Below are 10,492 nucleotides of genomic sequence, written 5' to 3'. Positions count from 1 at the left end.
ACAACACTGGTTTAGGGCCTGAATTCCTGTGTGTAATTTGGGGATTGCAGAAGGGGTTAGGCATCTTTCGCTGAGGCCCATCTTTAGGTCAGGGGTCTAATGAGAGTATTGCACCAAGGGAGGGCAGAAGAACAGTCTCTGTCATTTGAATGGAATGTCATTCCAATCCAAAATCTTCCTCTGGAGAAATTGTTACTGAAGGCCTGACACTCCTTATTACTTGCCTGGGGAAAACACATACTGAACAACAAAATGCTCCCGGAGACTAGACCTTATCAATGTTCTCTGATGCCTAGTAGGACCACTGCAGAAAAAAAAATATTAATGAGACTGTTGCTAGGAGACAGGAGAGCCAAAAGCCCATGACATTGTAGGGGTTCCACTGGAAATCAAGACAATTTAAGTAGGTTATAGATCAGAGGTTTTGCTATTAAAATCTGTTCTTTGATGAACATGTACTTTTTAGCATGTAACGTTTAATATGATTTTATCCTTTCGGAGGAATTTGAGGATAATTCCAGGGCATTTCATTTCTTTCCATAGAGCGAATCCCTTCTTCAGAGCACAGCTCATTTTCAAGTGGTTGCTGCTCCTTTTCCCCCCTCCCCTTCGGCGCCACGGCCTCAGAGCTGGTGGAGAGGCAGAGCGCAGGCAGTGGTAAGTAGCTGAGAAATCTTTTGTAAAATAGATACCCAAAATATGCTTTTAAAGTGGCAAGTTTTGATGGAATAGAATAATACAGAACTGTGTAGGAATTCCTGATTCTAATCAGCAGTATTGGGAAAACAAATTAGTTTAAATTCTAAATATTCCATGGTCACTTTACTAGTTTAAAGCTCATTTCTTAAACGGCAAATGAGTTGCTAGAAGGAAATATAGAGATCTCCCCTTGTGAATCTGGTAAGGTATTTCCCAACGCATGACTTGATGAAGATGTTACTAAAATGAGAAAGTGCACTCGGAACAGTATCTCAGCCTTATGATGTTTGAATTAGACTTGATAGAATGGGTTACGATTGAAAATGTGCTCAGATCTGAGTTCCTGTCCCCATATGGAGAGAGCATGAGAAAACTGTTACTTTGCAATGGGAAGGATACCATACCTCATTTTTTTTTTTTTAAGTGAAGAAAATCATGTGACTGGATGTCTGTACAGGAGAGAAAATGAGGAGGGCAGCCTGTAATGTTCAGCTTAATTGCTTCATGTGAGAGATGAACATGTGTTGAATGGGAAAGATTAAAATTTGGTTTTAGGATGAAAAATCATGAAAAAGAAATAATGAATATTGTGACTGCCTTTATTTTGAATAATTGATTTGTATTCATGGACATCAATTTGTACAGTAAAGGCAGAATATTCTCAGTGCTTCTTTATTTGTAAAGGGCTGTGAGAAGGATAGCAGAGATTCCTATCAGAAAAGCTTTTATGTTTGTTTCTGAAATGTGCCTGAAAATGCGTAAGCTTTTGTGCCCCCTTTCACCTGGAAATCACATTAGTAGATCCATTTCTGCAAGAAATAAAAAGAGCTGAAGTGGTGGTCTTTTTATTTCTTTGAAATTCAGGTTTTTTGTCCCTTCAAGAGGACGGAGGAAAAAAAGGCAGATTTTTGAGTTAGATGACAAACAGCAATCAAGGAGGAAAAATAAGAAGGAAACGCTTAAAAGAAAGCTCACAAGATGGGCCATTTTCCAAGCCAGAAATGTCTACGGGTAGCATGTTTTGCAGGGGGAGTGGGGGAAAGCTTGCTAAATGCAAAGGGAGGGGGAAGTTGAACTGAGCACTGCGGCAAAGAGAATGACTGACGCATCCAGGGACATGTGACTATTCTCTGGTGTAGTGAAGAAAATTTTCCAGGAGTCCATCTTGTATAAGAAATTCTGTACCTGCTAATATGCAAATAATACTGTAATTTTCATGTAATACGTACTGAGTTTGCTTTGCTGGGTCCTCCATTGGTACATAGGTACATTTAGGCTGTTTTTATTCTCTTTATTCCTAGACTTTATCTTGCTCCCACTGCTTTTCTAGCACTTATTAAAGTAGCTTCTTAAAAAGGCTATCTTTCCCCTTTATCATAAAAAAAATCACACATTAATTGTTTAAAATTTGGAAAAATTACTTTCAGTCCCTCTTTCCTGAATACATACAAATAAATGCATAGAAATATACATTTATATACAAAATGAAAATTATATGTACATGTAGTTTTCAGCTTGCTTTAATAATCATTCAACAATATATTGGGAGCAATTCCTCATATTTTTAAGCATTCCACAAGAAGGCAATGTTTCGTAGATGCATAATTTCTGATCATAGAGTTGTCCCACTAAATGTCCAGTTATTGAATGTTTAATATGTGCAATTTTTGCTGTTATAATTTAAGGAATATCTTTCCATAGAAACCTCTGTGTGCTTTTCTGTTTTTTTTTTTCCCCTAGGATAAATTCGTAGACGTGGAATTTCTGGATCAAATGGTATGAACCAGTTTAAGATTTCTCCTCCACCACCACCTTATACATTATCACCTAATTTATTTATCATATGTGGTAAAAACATTATTTCCCAGTGGTTTGCCTATTGATTTTGTATCATTTATGCTGGGTTTTTTTTTTTTTACATGTTGCAGCTTTACATTTTTAGATATCCACAGCTATCAATTTTTGACTTTATGATTTATTTCTTTCCTTTGATGAGTATATTGACCTGTATTTTTTTTCAGTTATTTCATTGCTTCATTTTTTACAAATAACTCTGATTCATCTGGAATTCATTTTGGTATGTGGTATGAATATGAAGTAGGATCTAATTTTGTTTTTTTTCCAAATAGGTCACCAATTGTTTCAGCATCATTTATTGAATAATCCAACTTCCCTCCACTGATTTGAAATGGCAACAACTGCTCTCCCATTAGCTAGGGTATAGTGTCCACAGGTCGGCCATTTTCTTTCTACCCAAGATGGTCACATTCCACAATAGCACTCCTACCTTCTTGCAGCTTCTGGCAGCATTCTAAAACATCATGTTCGTGCTCATGCCTTTCAGGAATTCTAGGCACATGCAGTTTAGGGCAGTGGTTTTCAAACAGGATTTTTAAATTTTAAATTTTCCAAAATTATATTTTTATCAGATGCTTTTTACAAATTAAAATTGAGGAATCCGAATATATAGAATCACTGTTCCAGATGTGCTATTCCTCTTGGACACAGTTGGCATCCTAATTGTGTGTTTAAAACTTCCCCCCGGGGTTAGTGTTACTCCTAAGGTTCCTCCTTCAACCTCTTTTTCTACTTCTCAGGTACTCAGAGAATTAAAGCTGTCTGGACTCATTCCCTGGAATTTTCTAGAATGGTATAAGAAGGAAATGTAAGAAATGTATGAGGAGCAAAAATAAATAATGTCTGCCAGCCTGTTGCTGGCAGTAGTCTGATCTAGGGATTCAAAGAAGGTAGGATGAGTCCCAATCCATGCCATCACTGCCACCATCTCTTGTAGGTAGACACACCCCAGTGGTTCACCTCTGTTCACTGTAGGCGGAAGGCTCCAGCATGAAACACAGACTCTTAGTGGGGGAAGAGTTAAATGTTGCTCACAGAAATCTTTGATTATTAAAATCACCTGCCACCCACTGTTGACTGCCCCACCCCCATCCCCACTCCCACCACAGCCTTCCTTCTCTATTGACTTCGGACTCTGGCCTCTAGGCTTTCCTGATTCAGGAAGAAAAATAGGGGATTTTGGGTGGAAGGATGCCTTGCCCGCCCTTATTGCAAGGGGCTCATTTGGCTCACAACCAGAGCCCCGGTCATTTCTTGACTTGTGCATTTAGGCTGTGATTTGTTTGTGACTGGAGGCTGGTTTCCCTGGCAACAGCAGCTTGCCAGGGCATGCGCATTTGCTCCTCTGCAGTGGCTGAATGTGGCTATGGCGGTGGGGGGTGGGGGTGCTGTTGTGGGGGCCGACGTCACTGAAGGAGTTCTCCTGCAGTCGTGATGTCAGTTTCTCTGGGCTAAACTGCCATCATTATTGTATATAGAGCATTGTGTTATTTTTTTAATACTTGGAAGGCTTTGAGCCTACTCCCTTTTCTTCCAAAGTCCCTGCTCTCAATATACCCAGCAGTGACCACGAAGTATTCCCAGTGTTTGAGGCCACTGACACCCCCAGGGCCCTAAGGGGATTCATGATAGTGGGGGCACAGGAAACAAACTGCCCGGTTTCAAACCTCTACCTCTTGCTAGTTGCATGACCATAGTACGTAGTGCTTCCATTTTCTCAGGGGTAAAATGGAGATTAATAATAGCACCTTTAGAACAGTGTCTGTTACATAGTAACCACTGTGTAAGTGTTGGTATCATCTGTAGCTATTAAAGGAGAATTTGCCCTGAAACAGACTTGTGCTGCAATGTACAAACTTACCCTCTATTGTCCACTGGTCAAATAACACACACACACACACACACACACACAGACTCTACCCATGACACATGGACAAGTACCGCAGCAGAAGGACTTGCCCCATAGCACACAGACATCCCCCATATCACTCAGATTTACCCAAAGGCACACATATTCTCCGCAAGGCAAAAAGCCTCACCTAAGGGACACAGACCTGCCCCACGTGACACAGACTCACTATTCCATAAAGACTCTATCCATGACACACACACAGTCCTCGACATCACAGACTGCCCCGATATCACACAGGCCCTTTGCCTAGCACAGTCTCTCTAGTGAATACAGACTCACTTCACACAGACAGGCCCTGCAGGATACAAAACCCCACCATAGAACATGGTCTCTGCCCATGGCATATAGACTCCCCATGGCACACAGATTCTCCCCACGGCACACAGATTTCTCCCAGTGCCCCACTGACTAAACCCATGGCCAAGATTCTCCCCAGGGCACAGACTCCCCTCACATCCCAAAGATACTCCATAGAGCACGCAGATTCCTACCCCCGCCCAGGGCACACAGCCTTACCCCATAATACATAGATGCACCCTAGAGCACCTGGACTCTCCCCAGAACACAGTTCCTGGCACAGCTTGGAGACCCACACAGAGGGACATACTCTCCCACAACAGACTTGCCTCATGGCACATAGACAAGCACCACAGGACACAGACCATCCCACAAGGACCCAGACTTGCTCCATTGGTTACAGACATTACCTAAATCACACAGACTCACCCCACAAAACACAAACTAAACCCATGGCATAGAGAGTCTCCCCACAACACACAGATTCTCCCCACAGCCAAAAGATTGTTCCCATAGAGCAGTCTGCCCCACAAACTGAGATGTCCCACAGCACACAGACACTCCCTACAGCATATAAATTTGCCCCACAAACTTTCTCCACGGGACACAGGCCCTCCCCACTTCAGGCAGACTGGTCCCAGGGTGCACAGCTTCTCCCCAAGACACAGACTTGTCCCACAGCACAAGGACTTGCCCCTAAGAACACAGACTAACCCCACGGCTTGAAGACTTACCCCATGGCACACAGATTTAACCTACAGCCCAGACACTCTCCACAGCCCTCAGACAAGCTCACCCCACATCACAGAGATGCAGTGGTATATCTTATAGCACATATATCCCCCCGCGGTGCACAGGAATTGGGTCACAACACCCAAGCTCATCCTACTGTGCACCCGTTCACTTCACAACACATGCAGCTCCCACACGATACAAATACTTGCCTCATGGTGCACTCACTTGCCCTGCTGCATCTCGACCTCCACCATGAGGTGGTCTCCACACAATGCGCCCTGTGGCCCGGTGTCCACAAAACATGCCCCCAGTTCCTTAGACATGCTGCAATAAATAGACGCCGCCCATGGTGCCCAGCAGCGCACCACAGCATGCACATTGGCCCTACAATGGACAGACTTGCTCTATGACAGACACACCCATGCCACAGCCGCGCTGAATCTGTCTCCAGAGTGTCCAGATTCGCCCCTCAGGGCACAGTCACGGGCATGATCCAGACTCCACTCGCTCATTTCACAACACAGATGCAACACACAAACACATCCCACAGCATAGTGCTCCACCCCCACAGTGCACGTAATTGTGTCACAACATGCGTTTGTCCTGCAGATTCATCTGCCCAAAACCACACTCCTTATGGTGGCTGTACATTGCGAACACGTGCCCCAAACATATGCAGCCATTTGCTCTACGACCCCCAGAGCTGCCTCAAAGCACGTAGACTAGTTTCACTGCTGCCCATAAACAAGAGATGCTCAAGCTGTGCACAGAATTACATCAAAATGCACAGCTTCTCACATTCATATGCATACTTGCCCCGCAATGCACACAAACACCATTGAACACTGAGACTCACCCTAAGTGTGCAGGCAAGCCCTTCAGGGCAGAGACTTGTCCGACAACATAATCACACTCACAAAACTTACAATTCATGGGTGTGCCTAGAAACACATAGATTTCTTCTGTAGTGCACAGATTTGCATCATAACACGGACTTACTCTAGAATGGAAAACTGACCGTTCACGTAAACTTTCCCCAGCACATAGACACACAACACACATATTACCCCTGTAATGCAAGTATTTCCATCATAGTTTACAGACCTACTTTACCATATTATTGAGCTACAACTCTGGCCTGCGACAGAGATAACAACTTCTGTAGTGGTTAAGAGCAAGGCCTCTGGACACAGACTCCCTGGGTTAGGATCCAGGTTCCACCCCTTTCTAATTGTATCACCTTGGGTAAGTATGTTTCTCTGTTCCTCAGTTTGCTTCTCTGTAAAACAAAGATAACAATAGTACCTACTCAAAAGGGTTGTTGGTGAGGATTAAATGAGTTATGATATGTTAAGTGCTTAGTATAGTGCCTGGCACATAGGAACTCTTGCAGTTGTTAATTTATATTACTATCACCCCTCCCACCCCACCACCATTACTATTAAAGGGAAAAGGTATTTGATCTACCCCAAATACCTAGAACCTGACAACACAAAGACTCACCACGTGATACATAGACTAGCCCCAGAACACGTACAAATACTCTATAGCATACAGATAGCCCACCACAATCCCCCCCACACCCTACAGAACACAGACAGAACCCTAAGCCAGATGCCACTCACACAAGACAGAACTGTATCACAATCAAGAAATTTGCTATACAGTGCACAGGCTTGCTCCATTTTACACAAACTCATCCCACAATATTCAGATGCACAACACCCAGCCTCACCCTACAAGGCACGGACACACAATACAACACAACACAATGCAACACACGTGCAAACACGCATGCATGCACCCTGCAACTCAGTGATGTACCCTATATCACACCACACTCAGATTTTTGTTTTATAATGTGTGGATATATCTTCTATTCACAAACATGCTCCTAAACTCATGCTCCTAAATTTACAACACTGTGCCATGATCCAAAGACTCCTCTTGCAACACACAGACACAGCCAACAATTCAGGGGTTCCCCATGATGCAGACTCATTACAATACACAGACTCATCCAAAGACACCTAGACATGCTCTACAGTACACAGATTTGCTCCAGAACAGCTCAGCATGTACACATATACCCTATACGATGCATGGAGTCACATTATAACACACAGACTAAACCCACAACATAAGGCCTTTTTATAAACTAAGGCTTGCCTCACGAATCACAAAAACACTCCATGATACAGATTACATAGCCCAAGACACCTAGCGGTGCCTCAGTATGTACAGAGAAGCCTCACAGTGCTCACCATCACATAACACACACCCTCACTCCACAACGCACACACTCATCCCCCCGCAACATGCTTGCTGGCCTCTATTGCACAAACATGTTCCACAACATGAAGACACTTCCCATGAGTGCAGAAAGGCGCCAAAATGCATAGATGCATTCCATGAGGACATACCCATGCACGTGCGCATGCACACACACATTACAACACACAGAGGCATCCTACAACGCACAGACCGCCTCCCCCCCCATGTAGCAATGAGCCTCAGAATGCCTGGAGACCCCGACAACATTGACACATTTTGCACAGCGCACATGGTCCCACCATGACTCACAGAACTTCATTGCCACATACAAACTTCCCCCATAAAGCAGACTTGAGCAATAACACCCAGACTCACTCCACAAGGCACGGATACGTGCCGTAATCCAGGGACTCGACTCACAAGTAAGCACACCTTTCAAAATAGGTACTCATGCAAACACACAAAATCCTTTGACAATCACAAAATCGCATTCCCTCACAAGTTTCCTTTAAAGCAGAGGCTTGGCATACCACTTACACAGTTGGCCCACAGTAGAAAGCCTCTCCACACAGGGCAAACATTAACACTTCGACATCCTAACCATATAAAAGAATGCCCTTTCAACGAGACCATCCCACAATTCACGCAGAAGTCCTCTATTACTTGGATGAATGTTATAATCCCTAGCCGTTCTGTAACCCAAGACATGCCACCACACCTAGAGGTACTCCACAAGGCCCAGAGACATGCCACAAGGACAGCGCACCCCCAAACAAAGGGGCAGTACAGATTGTGGTTAAAAGCTTACACTTATGATTCAGATTGCCTGGGTTCCAATCCCACATGTGTTGTTTACTAACTGTGTGACTTTGGCAAGGTTTCGTAACCTCTCTGTGCCTTGTTTTTCTCAGGTATAAATTGGAATAGTAATGGTACCTACTTAGTAGGGCTGTTAAGAGTAAGAGAGTGAATGCCTATACAGTGTTTAGAACAATGCTGGCACAGCATTAGTGTTATCAATGTTAGTTGATCTTGTTGTTGCTATTATTGTTGTTGTTTCTACACAAGGACCTGGACTATGATGGTAAGACTTAATCTAAAATCATTAGAATCAACCCACAACACATGGAGTATACCCCCATAAAGCCCAGAATAACACCATAACTCACACTGTCACCGCCCTTTGCTTACAGTTCCCATAATGAGGGCACTTAGCCCACAACACCCAGAAGCAGCCACCACAGAGAGTCTCTGCAAAATGCCTAGATTCATCACACAATACCTAGACACACATCGCAGTGCATAAACATACCCATGATACAGACCAATTAGCCACACAGACTCATCAGCTGAATGCACCCTATCATATATATCACTTTAAAATCCCTAGAAACAATCCATAATGCATAGACTTCTCCAACACACAGAATTGTATCACGCCATTCCTGTCAAAACCCACAAGTATCACCTGTATACCCCAAATTGCTCACAATGCTCAGACTCACCCCATAATGCAGATTATCTTTCCATAGGATTCAGACCTGCTCCACAACCTACCAGCTTGTGCCTCAGCACACAGCCCCAAATCCCACGAACAGATCTTCTATATGCAGAATCATATGACAAGCAGATGCACCCGGCAATGCCTGTATTAGGCATAGAACCCACACACTGGCTCCAGTAAATACCTTCATTTCATAATACCTACAACATACGGAAACACACAGAGCCAACACACAATACCTTGACATGCCCTACACTGTACAGACCCAGCATTACAGTGCGGATTCCTCCCACACAGTAGAGAATGGCGTCACAGGGCGCCATCTTGTCCCACTGTGCACTCTAGCACCCGCACAACCCACAGCTCCCCAAGGGAACAATTACATCACAGTGCAAAGGCCCCAAACACTTTCAGTTGTCTCCACATAGTCCCCTGAAAGGTATGCAGGACCCATAAACCTCAAAAACAACCTATAACCACAGACTTATACTACAATCTGCAAACATGTCCCATAATGCATTGATGTCTCCCACAATGCAGATGTCTGCCTGCATGTCCCACGCTCACATCATAACATTCAGAGTCAACTCACTGTTCACAGATTACAACCCACAAACTTGCCCCACAACATACAGACATGCCTCTCAAAGTATGGACATAACCCTAATCCACAAACTCGCCCCCTAATGCACAGAATAGTCACACAGTGCCAAGGTATGCCTCACAAAGCCCACACTGCCACATGATATACATAGGCTTTACACAGCACAGTCATGCACCACAAAACCATGTATAAACCCCAACAAAGTCCAGATAAACCCCACAGTGCATAGGCCTGCCTCATAACACAGGTGTGCCGTGCAACACAGACTCTCCATGCAGAGGTTGGAATCATAGTGCATGGACTCACTCTACACAGCTGATTTGCTCCACAACGTATGTAGTCACTTCACAATGAAAACACTAGAACCACAACACCAAGGCTCACAGCAAAGCATCCTCCCCGCCCCCACTTCTCTACCACATAGAGGCCCTATAATACATAGATAAGCCCCTCAACTCACAGACTTGCCCGTCCACACCTGGACACGCCATACAATGCATAAACATGCCCCACAATCCAGACAGATGTCAGAACACTTCGTATATGACACACACATGCCTCATATAACTTTTAATCCACAATGTGCAGACTCATCCCGTGCAGCACAGGT

General features: G+C 44.0%; 1 long non-coding RNA gene across 1 annotated transcript in view; it reads left to right on the top strand.

The window, feature by feature from the left end:
* The first annotated feature begins 613 nt into the window (after positions 1-613).
* LOC115944999 (uncharacterized) overlaps positions 614-10,492 on the top strand; it is a 63,977-nt gene continuing 54,098 nt past the window's right edge. The window contains exons 1-2 of the long non-coding RNA XR_004079484.2: positions 614-657; positions 2,440-2,475. This is a non-coding gene — a long non-coding RNA (uncharacterized LOC115944999). The remainder of the gene's footprint in view (positions 658-2,439; positions 2,476-10,492) is intronic.

The sequence above is a fragment of the Leptonychotes weddellii genome, chromosome X (genome assembly GCF_054177405.1).
Source record: "Leptonychotes weddellii isolate Sample4059 chromosome X, ASM5417740v2, whole genome shotgun sequence".
In the NCBI taxonomy this organism is placed as follows: domain Eukaryota; kingdom Metazoa; phylum Chordata; class Mammalia; order Carnivora; family Phocidae; genus Leptonychotes; species Leptonychotes weddellii.
Note: the sequence above shows the minus strand (reverse complement) of the source record. Positions and strands in the feature narration are given on the sequence as shown.